This window comes from Mandrillus leucophaeus, unplaced genomic scaffold (genome assembly GCF_000951045.1).
Source record: "Mandrillus leucophaeus isolate KB7577 unplaced genomic scaffold, Mleu.le_1.0 Scaffold1073, whole genome shotgun sequence".
NCBI classification, from domain to species: domain Eukaryota; kingdom Metazoa; phylum Chordata; class Mammalia; order Primates; family Cercopithecidae; genus Mandrillus; species Mandrillus leucophaeus.
This window is the reverse complement of record NW_012098910.1, coordinates 233,122-244,233: the sequence shown is the minus strand read 5'-3', so window position 1 is coordinate 244,233 and position 11,112 is coordinate 233,122.

Here is an 11,112-nt window from a genome sequence, read left to right as displayed (position 1 = left end):
TTGACTGCTATCTTCTATCTTCTAGATTTCCATTTCCTGTGCACTTCCTAATTCATGTAGATATACATGTTTTCTTGGACAAAGGTATATTAAATATTCTTAACAATACAGGATGCTTCCCTGACCAGTACTATATGAAAGAAGGAAACAATTAGTATTCTGGTGTAGTTGGATTACTGTATTTTCTTCTAGGAATTCCTAAGTGTAAGTTAATATTGTCAAAACATACTGTCAGCATTTACAAATTCTGAATTATAGCATGATTACTATTTTTGGGGGAGCGATTAATCCTCTCATCCCTCATGCGTGTATCTTAAAGTCGTAGTTTCACTGTATGTCTGTGGGATTTCTGTTGAGGATGTTATCCAATTATAAAGCATTTGGAGAGGAGCTTTGAAAATAGAATATGTGAAAAAATGTTTCCCAAATTTTCAACTTAATAAAAATATATTTCCCGTTTTGAATATGTATGATAACTTGCTAAAATTTAGTCATGGTTTAATATTTCACAATTTAAAATGTAGTCATGATTTAAAATTTCATAATTAATAGAATATTCTCAGAAGATCCAATAAAGTTGATATACAAGTAAATATTTTAATAAATTTATATCTAATTATCAAATTTATGCATTAAATATGTCTACTTCAGCCATATGTCTATCACTTTGAAAATACTAAGAGTATTCTCATTTATTTGAGAACAGAAATCTTAAAAAACAGAATAAGAAAAGCACAGACAATTGGAGGAAAGGATTGGATATAAAACAAAATACATTATAGTAATTGAAATTTAACGTAATCATACTTGTGTTAAAAAAAATGTTTGGCACTCTATTGAAATAAAATTCTGAAACTGCCAGGTGGCTTGGACAAGATGAAGTTTGGCCAGATATAAAATTTTTGGAGTTAGTAAAATACATAAGAAAGTTCAGGGGCATGTCCCACACTTACAAGTGCAGTAGTTCAGAACAGCAAAGAAGTCAGTTTCTCTCTCAAGAATTCTCTTTCAACACTAGGCATTTGGCTGTCTAGCAAATCTTATTTACTTAAACTGCGTCACAATATAAATTGAGATATATTTTTAATCTCTTCACTTTTATTGGTTAATAACTATGATATATTCACAAAACTTTGCTATGAGAGTATTGAAAAAACATTATAGTATATTATGTTCAGTATAAAATGTTTAATAGTTAGAAATATAATTTACTGATAAAAAAGAACAAATGAACTTACTTACTAGAGAATAACACCAAGAGTAATAGTATAGAACTATAAAATCTTTAAAAGTAATTTTATGCTAAAATAAGTAAGAGGTTCGTATATCACAAATTAGAATAAAAATTAGCTTTAGGAAAAATATTTTATTTAAATTCATATTAAATTTTTTTTTTTTACTGAGTCCTTCAATTCATTTTAAGAACAATTAAGATAATATTTAAATTAAGGCAAATATTTACTGAGTAATTGTTTCAATATTATAATTATACAATTTTTCAATTTAAATTTATAACTAATATGTGAATAGACACTAATAATCTGGCATTTAAATAAACATTTAGTTTCATAATATTGTGATGTTAGGGGCTGAACCTTTTCCTTCTCCATCTGAATTCAAAACAAATCGTAATGTGAGAAAAATAAATAAAAAGCAAATAATTAGCTTTACCAAAGATAAAATGTATCAGAAAATATAACTTTAATTCTGAGATTGTAAATCCTCACCAATAACTTATCAAACTCTATGCTGTTAGATTAACCCGCCAATAACGAATATTGTATCTTTGTTGTGCTATATATACATAGGTTTGTACTTCAATGATGATAATGCTGGTGATAGTGTTGGTGATTATGCTAGTGGTAGTGAATAATTAGATTGGTAGTACAGAACAGTGAATACTAAGAGATATTTGATGTGCTAGTGTTAAGAAAATTGCATAAAGTTAAAATAAGATACCCTGGATTAAAGTTAAACTTAACTGCTAAAAAACTGAAGGTGAAATAAATTACGGACACAAGCTAGAAAATTTAAGAGTTATTTTTGCTTAGCTAAAATGTCTACATAAGGCAAAGAAACTCCATCTCTTGTGATTCATGATTTGTAATTTTCATAATTTACATTAGTAACTATTTGTAACCCAGTTGCTTTTTGAAATTACAAAGCAATACTTCAATATAACCAGTAACTGTGTACAACACCTAAAAACAGAGGTTAAAATATAGTGAATAGTGAACTCTTATTTAGAATTTTTTGACTAAATTAAAAGATATATAAATATTTTAGGTTTGGAGTTTTAAAAGAAGCTCATTTTTACATTTAGAAAACTAACGCATAATCTAGGACAATAATTTCACTATGCCTGCTTTGCATTCTAGGATAGCCTTTTGTGTTGAAAAGCAGCAAGATGGAAATTAATGCTAAAACAGAAACGGAAAATAAAAAGATCAGCACCAGAACTATGAAATATTTACTGATAAGTGAATAACTGGACTGATGGTGTGTATCTTTCCTGGTTAGTGTTAATAAAATGAGGGCATTGCTAAAAGCTAAGACTTGTCAATGGATAAGAAACATTGTAACCTACTGCATTCAGTTCTACAAGGATTTGGTCTGTAAAAGTGGCTAATTACATGGAAAGTGTGTGCTTGTTTACGTTATCTTTAGAATTTTTGTTTGTTTGTTTGTTTTTGAGGCGAAGTTTCACTCTTTTTGTCCAGACTGGAGCGCAATGGCACGATCTCTGCTCACCGCAACCTCCGCCTCCCTGGTTCAAGCAATTCCCCTGCCTCAACCCCCCGAGTAGTTGGGATTACAGGCAACTGCCACCACACCCAGCTAATTTTTGTATATTTGGTAGAGACGGAGTTTTACCATGTTGATCAGGCTGGTCTTGAACTTCTGACCTCAGGTGATCCACCGGCCTCTGCCTCTCAAAGTGCTGGGATTAAAGGCGTGAGCCACCATGCCCGGTCCCATCTTTAGAATTTTAACTGGATTTTTATGCTTTCTATTTTCTCCTAGAAAAAAGGTTTTATTTTTTAAACATTTACCCCAATTTCTGTCACTATTCAAATATTTCCTAACAATTAAAAGTTGAAAATAAGGTTCATATTTTAGACACCAGCTCCAACTAAAAGTCATATATATGCAAAGCAAGAAGTCCGTAATGAAAATACAGATTTTCTGTGTAAAAATATGATTTCATTATCTTTCTTCACCTTTACACCCCATCCATTATGCTGCTAATCTTCCTGAATGTTTTATCTCAGGACCACAGCAGACTCAATATTCACTTACCCAGGCTTGGTATCGGACTGCCATTCTTTAACTTCAGCTGCTCTCAGAATTCTCAGTAGTTAAAAATGAGCACCTCTTCAAAAAAAAAAAAATTCCTTATTTGAAACTTTTCAAATTAAATGGCATAGTTTCATTCCATTCAACCAGTAAATTTTATATAAGGAAGCAGTAAAGAGAAGAGAGCAAAAGTTATGTTGTAGTTATGGATTGTGCTTGTACATTCTCAGTGAAAAATCCACAAACCTATTAATTTACAAATAACTTATTTAACTCCTAATTTAATAGGTCCCATCCTAAGCACACTAAATCAGATAAAGATACAGATGCAAATATAGATACATGTACTACTTATTAATTATTCATTCCTGAAAAATCTCTATAACTCTTGCAGCCTTTTCTCTGACAAAAAATTATCAATTTCTTTCAAGACCAGTCTAATTAATAGTAGAGCTATTAAATATGAACCTTATATCTGAGAGTTAAACTATCTTTCCTACAATGCTTCCAATGTTCTTTGGTATGCAGTTGTCCCTTGCTATCGTGCTGTGGTCTGACTGTCCGTCCCAAATTTATATATTGACATCCCAATCTCCAAGGTAATGATATCAGAAAGTAAGACCTTTGAGGAAGTACAGTATTCATGAATTGGATTAATGATCTTATAAAAGAGACCCAGGAGAGCTAGCTAGTCCATTCCACCATGCAAGAACACAGAAAGAAGGTGCTATGAGGAATAGGCCCTCATTAGACACTGAATCTGCTGGCACTTCGACGTTGGATTTCTCAGCCTCCAGAAATGTAAGAAATCAATGATTTTTGGTTATAAGCCAACCAATTTATGGTATTTTGCAATAGCAGCTCAAGCAAAGATACTTCATATATGTATCATATAAAGGACCTATTATGTATGTATGTATAAGTTATGCTTATGTAAGTATATAACTATTTAAGTTATATAACATATTCACATGCTATGTTATATTTATATTAGTTATATGATACATATTTATATGCTATATATGTTTATATGTTATATTACAATATGTTTATGTAATATATGTATATATGCAATATGTATCTATATCATACTTAGGAATAGAAAATATTTAAGTGTCCTTGCAGGTATTAATAATCACCTTCAACAATTTTCATGTTTTTTCCTATAAAAATTGTAACGCTTTTAATGTCTAATATTAATGTCAATTCTCAAAACACCATGTATTTGTCCTATGTGAAATATTATCTCTCCTCTTATAGGAGGAATAAATGTATATATAGTATTTCTATTGCTAGTCATTGTGAAAAACTTAATATGTCTGTAGCAAATAACTTGTCTATATTGTCATATCCTTCAATCTTAGAGAAAAATAAGAGCTAAAAAGCATGTAGTCCAATTTCATTTCCTATGCATAAATATTCTTTTCGTTATTCCCAGTAAGTATGAGCCAATCACCCTTAAACATTTCAGAGACTATCCTGTTATAAAATGGAATGAATGCATGCTTTAGAATTATCGTCAACTGTGCTTCAATTCTAGCTCTCTCACTTATTGACTGGGGGTTTCAGGAAATTTATTCCTCATGAAAAATCTTCAATATTCACTTGGAACTAATAATACCCAAAATATAGACTGTATTGGTTACTAAATGAGATAAAAGGGATAAAGTTCTGATATTATTCCTGGAGCTCAAGTAACTGTTGCCTTTCTTCTTTTGTCAACAATTTGCTAATAAGTGGAAAATAATAATGTTTTTAGGTATTCCACACATTCCAGTCATGAATTTAAATACTGTAGTGATAAAGTGTAGTGACATTTAATAACTTACGTTTGCTTCCCTTGGGTCATTAGTTATTAAATACACAGCTTTCAATGGAGGTCATAGTTTGCTTCCTATCCCTGTTCTTCTACCACAGTTAAATGTCTACCTGTGATTAAAACAGCTGTTCTCTATGCAAATTTACCATCACTACATTAATTATAAAAACAATGAATGAAAGTAAAATAAATTTGTCTTATTACTTACAAGCCAGTTCTCAATTCATGTTGACACTATTTTAAATAAGTAAAGCTGTAAATCTTGCAAACAAGTGTCTCAAAGGGTAATGAGAAATTTAAATTGTTATGCATAATTTGAAATATATTACATATGTTATATACATAACATATAATTCATACATATTGTATTTAAAACATATACCACATCTAATACGGAGATATCTTGGCTACCCTTCGCACAGTTTCTCCCAAGAGAAACATTTTTTAAAACTGTAGTACAATATCACAATGAGGGTATTGACATTGATACAGTCAATGCTCAACAGTTTGATAATCTATTGTATTGCCTTTTTATAGCCACAACGACTTCACTCTCCCTCCATTCCTGACACTTGGAAATCTACATTCCATTGGTATATTATTACAATTTTAATAATATCATACACATGCAGATATATTAATATTAGTGTTAGTGAGTAATATCTGGGATTTACTTTTTTCATTCAGTGTAGTCTCCTGGAAATTCATTCATTATGTATATTAGCAGTTTATTAATTTTTATTGTTGAAGACTTACATAATATAGATATTATAGTTTTTGTAACTCTTTATCTGTTGTAGGACATCTTTGTTTTTTTCTGCTATGAACATTTCTGTACATTTTTTTGTGTGTGAACATTAAGTTTTCATTTCTTTGAAAAAATGCCAAAGAGTGTAATTGTTAGGTTGTATAGTTGCTGCATGTTTAAGCTGATAACAAATTTCTTTTTGTTGTCAGACTTTGTTGTAGACTGTTTTGCAGAGTAGCTGTACCATTTTATATTCCCATCAGCAATGTAGAATCAATTCAGTTTCTCTCCATCCTCCCCCCATTTGATGTTGTCACTATTTTTATTTTAGACATTGTTATAAGTGTGTATTGTTATCTCACTGGAATTTTACTTTTTATTTCCTTTATGGCTAACAACGTTGAATATTTTCTCATGGAGTCATTTGCTTTGCCACTCATGTATTCACTTTGGTAAAATATACATTTATAATTTTTCCCTTTTTCTTAATGTTTTGCTTATGTTTTCACTGTTCAGTTTTGAGAATTCTTTATATCTTCTAGATTAGTAGTTCTTTGTCAAATATTTGTTTTTCAAAAATTTATTCCCAGTGTCTTCTTTTATATTTATTTTATTGTATATATTTGAGGTACACAACATCATATATTGATGTGGATAGATATAGGAAAATGATTGCTACAGTCAAACAAATTTACTTATCTGTCATCCTTTATAGTTATTGTGTGTGTATGTATGTGTGTTAAAAGCACCTAAAACATACTGTCGGCATATTTTCAGTATTCATTACATTAACATTATTTTAAAATTATTCATTTATTTTCATAGATTTTTGGGGGAGAGGGTGGTGTCTGGTTACATGAGTAAGTTATTCAGTGGTGATTTGTGAGATTTTGGTGTACCCATCACCCTAGCAGTATATACTGTACCTAATTTGCAGTCTTTTTTCCCTCAACCACTCCCACCCTTTCCACTAAGTCCCCGAAGTCCGTTAGTAATTATAGCCCTAATGCTGTACATTAGATTTCTAGACTTATTTATCTTACCTAACTGAAAATTTGTATTCTTTAGCCTACTTTTGCCTATGTCCGTACCCTCCCCCACCTTTTTCCCACTCATGGTAAACCACAGTTCTAATCTATTTATATTCATTATTATTTTTTAAGATTTTGCATATAAATGAGATCACCTGTCTTTTCATCCTCTAAATAGGCCTTTCACAAAGCAAAAATGTTTCCTTTTGATAAAGTCTAGTTTATTATTTTTTTTCTTTATTGGATCATACTCTTGATGTGAAGTCTAAGAACTCTTTGTCTAGCTCTAGATCATTATTATTTTCTTTTTTCTAAAAATTTTAATATTTTATATTTTTAACATAAGCCCATGATATATTGAGTTAATATTTTTATAATGTGTCAGATTTATATTGTTTCATTTTCTTTTACTTCCTGTTAATATCTAAATGTTAAAGCACCATTCATTGAAAAGGCTATCCTTTCTTCATTGAATTAATATTTAATTTTTAAGTGACTTTTTAATTATAAGTGATTTATAAATATAGTAAAAATCCATTTTCAGAAATATAGGACTAGATTTCAGTATCTCTCATCGCAATTTTTTTTTTTTTTTTTTTTTTTTGAGACGCCAAGTCTCGCTCTGTCGCCCAGGCTGGAGTGGAGTGCAGCGGCAGGGTCTCGGCTTACTACAAACTCCGCCTCCTGGGTTCAGGACATTCTCCTGCCCCAGCCTCCCGAGTAGCTGGGACTACAGGCGCCCGACACCACACCAGGCTAATTTTTTGCATTTTTACTAGGGATGTGGTTTCCCTGTGTTAGCCAAGATGGTCTTGATATTCCGACCGTGACTTGATCGTGATCCGCCCATCTCGGCCTCCCAAAGTGCTGGGATTACAGGCGTGAGCCAACGTGCCTGGCCAGGTGTATTACTTTTAAAAATCTGGGAACAACTTCTCACCAATAAGTTCATAAGAAACAATTTGGAATTTAAGTGAAAAATAAGTTGTCAGGTTTGATTTTTAATTGGAAATCTCAAATCTCTGAAATTTTTGAAGAATAAGTCTTACGTTATGTAGATTAGTAATATCATGAAACTAATCTAAGAACTAATGTTCAAGGCCATTCACTATACATTCCTAAGGCTAACTACTTACTTCACTTAAAATGAGTGACTACTTAAAATTAGTAACTACTTAATTCACTTAAATTTACTTAATACCTTAATCAGTACCTTTACCACATGAATTCTCTCGTAGAAATGGAATACAAGCTGGCGACAAACTAGCCTGATCATTTAAATCCTGTGTGCAGCAAGTGGGAGGTGTTACAAAATGGATGAATTATTCCATGTCTAAATGCTGTCTAACTTTATATCCAGGTCTATTAGAGTAAGCACACATTACATCTCAAATGGGTTTTTTCAAACTGCATAGACAATAATGTACAATAATAACAAAATCAGAAAGAAAAAAACTTGACATTGTAAAATGTTTGCAGTAATTGAAAACCTAAAAATTAAAAAGAAAACATTTTTTACACAGCACAATCTATATACTTTATTATTTTGTAAATAATTCTATTTCAACTAATGTAAAATATGTAATACTTATAAGAATGAGCAATGCATCATAATGTATATCATATATTATATGTTCATTATAATATTTTTTCTGGTCAAAATAGATAAATAATCTACTTTAAAAAGTAGATATTAAATAATCTACTTAAAAGGTGACATATTGTAATGAAACATCAGAAAACAAAAATGGAGGAAAGTATTTAATTTTTTCTGCTCCTGTAAAATACAAAAGAAACTACAATTTTGAGGATCATAAATGTATACATCTGCAAGATGTTGTTTCAAGTTGGTCTTTATTGGTTAAGGAGCTGTTGTAACTAATAAAATCAATATCTCAATAATTTAACAAAAGAAACATTTATTTATGTCTTCCATAGAATATGATTGGTGTTGGGGTGGGAGTGGTGAATTCAGGCTGACAGTGAAACTTAACTAGCACTGCTCACATTTCTCTTGTCACATTAGCTGGTAATTGGGAAGAAAAAGATTTTTACTGATCATCCCAGAACTGATAAATACATTCTATCAGCAGTCATTAGCTATGGTTTTGTCATATTACCATCTTCACCTGCATGGGAGACAGAAATGGAGCCTAGCTCTGACCTCAGAAGGAAAGTGATGTGAGTTTTATAAACAGCTAACCAGTCTCTGCCATATTTGGATATATATGTGTTTCATGGACGTTAATAGTTTGGTTCTAAAATTTTGATTTGTGTGTAGCTTTATATCCAAAGCAAGAAATTTTTTTCTCAATTATATATAAGAAAAAAACAAAATCACTTTAATAATGAACTACTAAGGAAATCCATATAATGTTTAAGATCTCTAAAGAATGTGAAAGTAACACAAATTATTGTTTTGGTATAGCTAAATTTTGTCATTTAAGATATTCTGAAATTCATGATATGACTTGCCCAGGGGAAAAAATGGGTTAGTCTATTCGTATAACCAGAAATGAATTCTTGTTTTGATGGTACATGGGTTTAAAACTCCAGTCTTAGAAATTGTGTGATGCAACCTCCTTATGTTATAGGTCTGAGAAGTGAAGTTTAAGTGATAGGCCAACTGCAAACTGGCAGAAAGGAAATAAACACAATGTATATAGCCCTTCAGTCGTTTTTCCCATTGCTTCATGTTATCTCATAACGTGAATGTTGATGTGTTGTGAACTGTGGAGAATACAAAACAGACACAACAGATTGTACATTTTCACTGTACCAGATAAAATATAAAAGTCCAATGAGTCTGGAAACAACAGATGCTGGCAAGGATGTGGAGAAATAGGAATGCTTTTACATATTGATGGGAATGTAAATTAGTTCAACCATTGCAGAAGACAGTGTGGCGATCCCTCAAGGATCTAGAGCCAAAAATACTATTGGCCCCAGCCATTACTGGGTATATATCCAAAGGATTATAAATCATTTTAATATAAAGACACACGCATGTTTATTGCAGCACTATTCACAATAGCAAAGACTTGGAACCAACCCAAATGCCCATCAATGATAAACTGAATACATATATACCATGGAATACTATGCAGCCATAAAAAGAATGAGTTCATGTCCTTTGTAGGGACATGGATGAGTCTGGAAACCTTTCTCAGCAAATAAACACAGGAACAGAAAAACAAACACCACATATTCTCACTCATAAGTGGGAGTTTAACAAGAGAACACATGGACACAGGGAGGGGAGCATCACACACTGGGCTTGTCAGGGATTGGGGAGCAAGGGGAGGGAGAGCATTAGGAGAAATACCTAATGCATGGGAGTCTCAAAACCTAGATGATGGGTTGATAGGTGCAGCAAAACACCATGGCACATATATACCTTTGTAACAAACATGCGTGCTCTGCACATGTATCCAAGAAATTAAAGTAAAATTTTAAAAAGACCAATGAGTGTTAAATTCAAGTTATTTTCCAACATAAATATGTTATCAATTATTTTTATTCATGCATTTAAAAATATTCCTGGCACAAACTGAATACATGAAGTATGGTATATTACACACAGGATAATTGAATATTCTCACATACTGAATTCACACAGTGAACATTTTATAATCATTCCTGCTCATTATTAGTGTAAATAAAATGTCAGTGAATTAAGTGAACCTCCTCTATTACAATTATTTTCTAAATTTAGTTTGTACCAGTATTTATTGAACTTGAATGGCATTTAATGTGTTATTTTTTTCTCTTTAACCTGAGCTTACAAAATGCATTTGTCTTCTCAGCATTCTATTTAATAAAGCACTATAAATTATAGTTATTTAGAGGATTAAAATTCTGCAAATTATCCTGGAGGTCAGGAAACAGCCATTTTGGCAAAGAGGAAAGGGTACTCATTTGTAACTTCTTACCTTCAAAGTATTTGTGATATTGCAAGATAGTATCAAATAAGTATATATGTGCTACCTATTAATATAGATATTTAATAATAAGGCATAGAGTTGTTAAACATTTAATACTTACATAATAGATTCTGGAGACGCAAAGGTTAATAAGAACACCACTCAGCCTACTGATAGATCATAGTTCAGAAGACAAACATAACTCTAAGTCAAGTGAACAGTATTACAACTACAGGTGCATATGTTACAGTGGGGAGAAAGAACAGTGAGAGACTGCTTGATGAACTGAGGAAA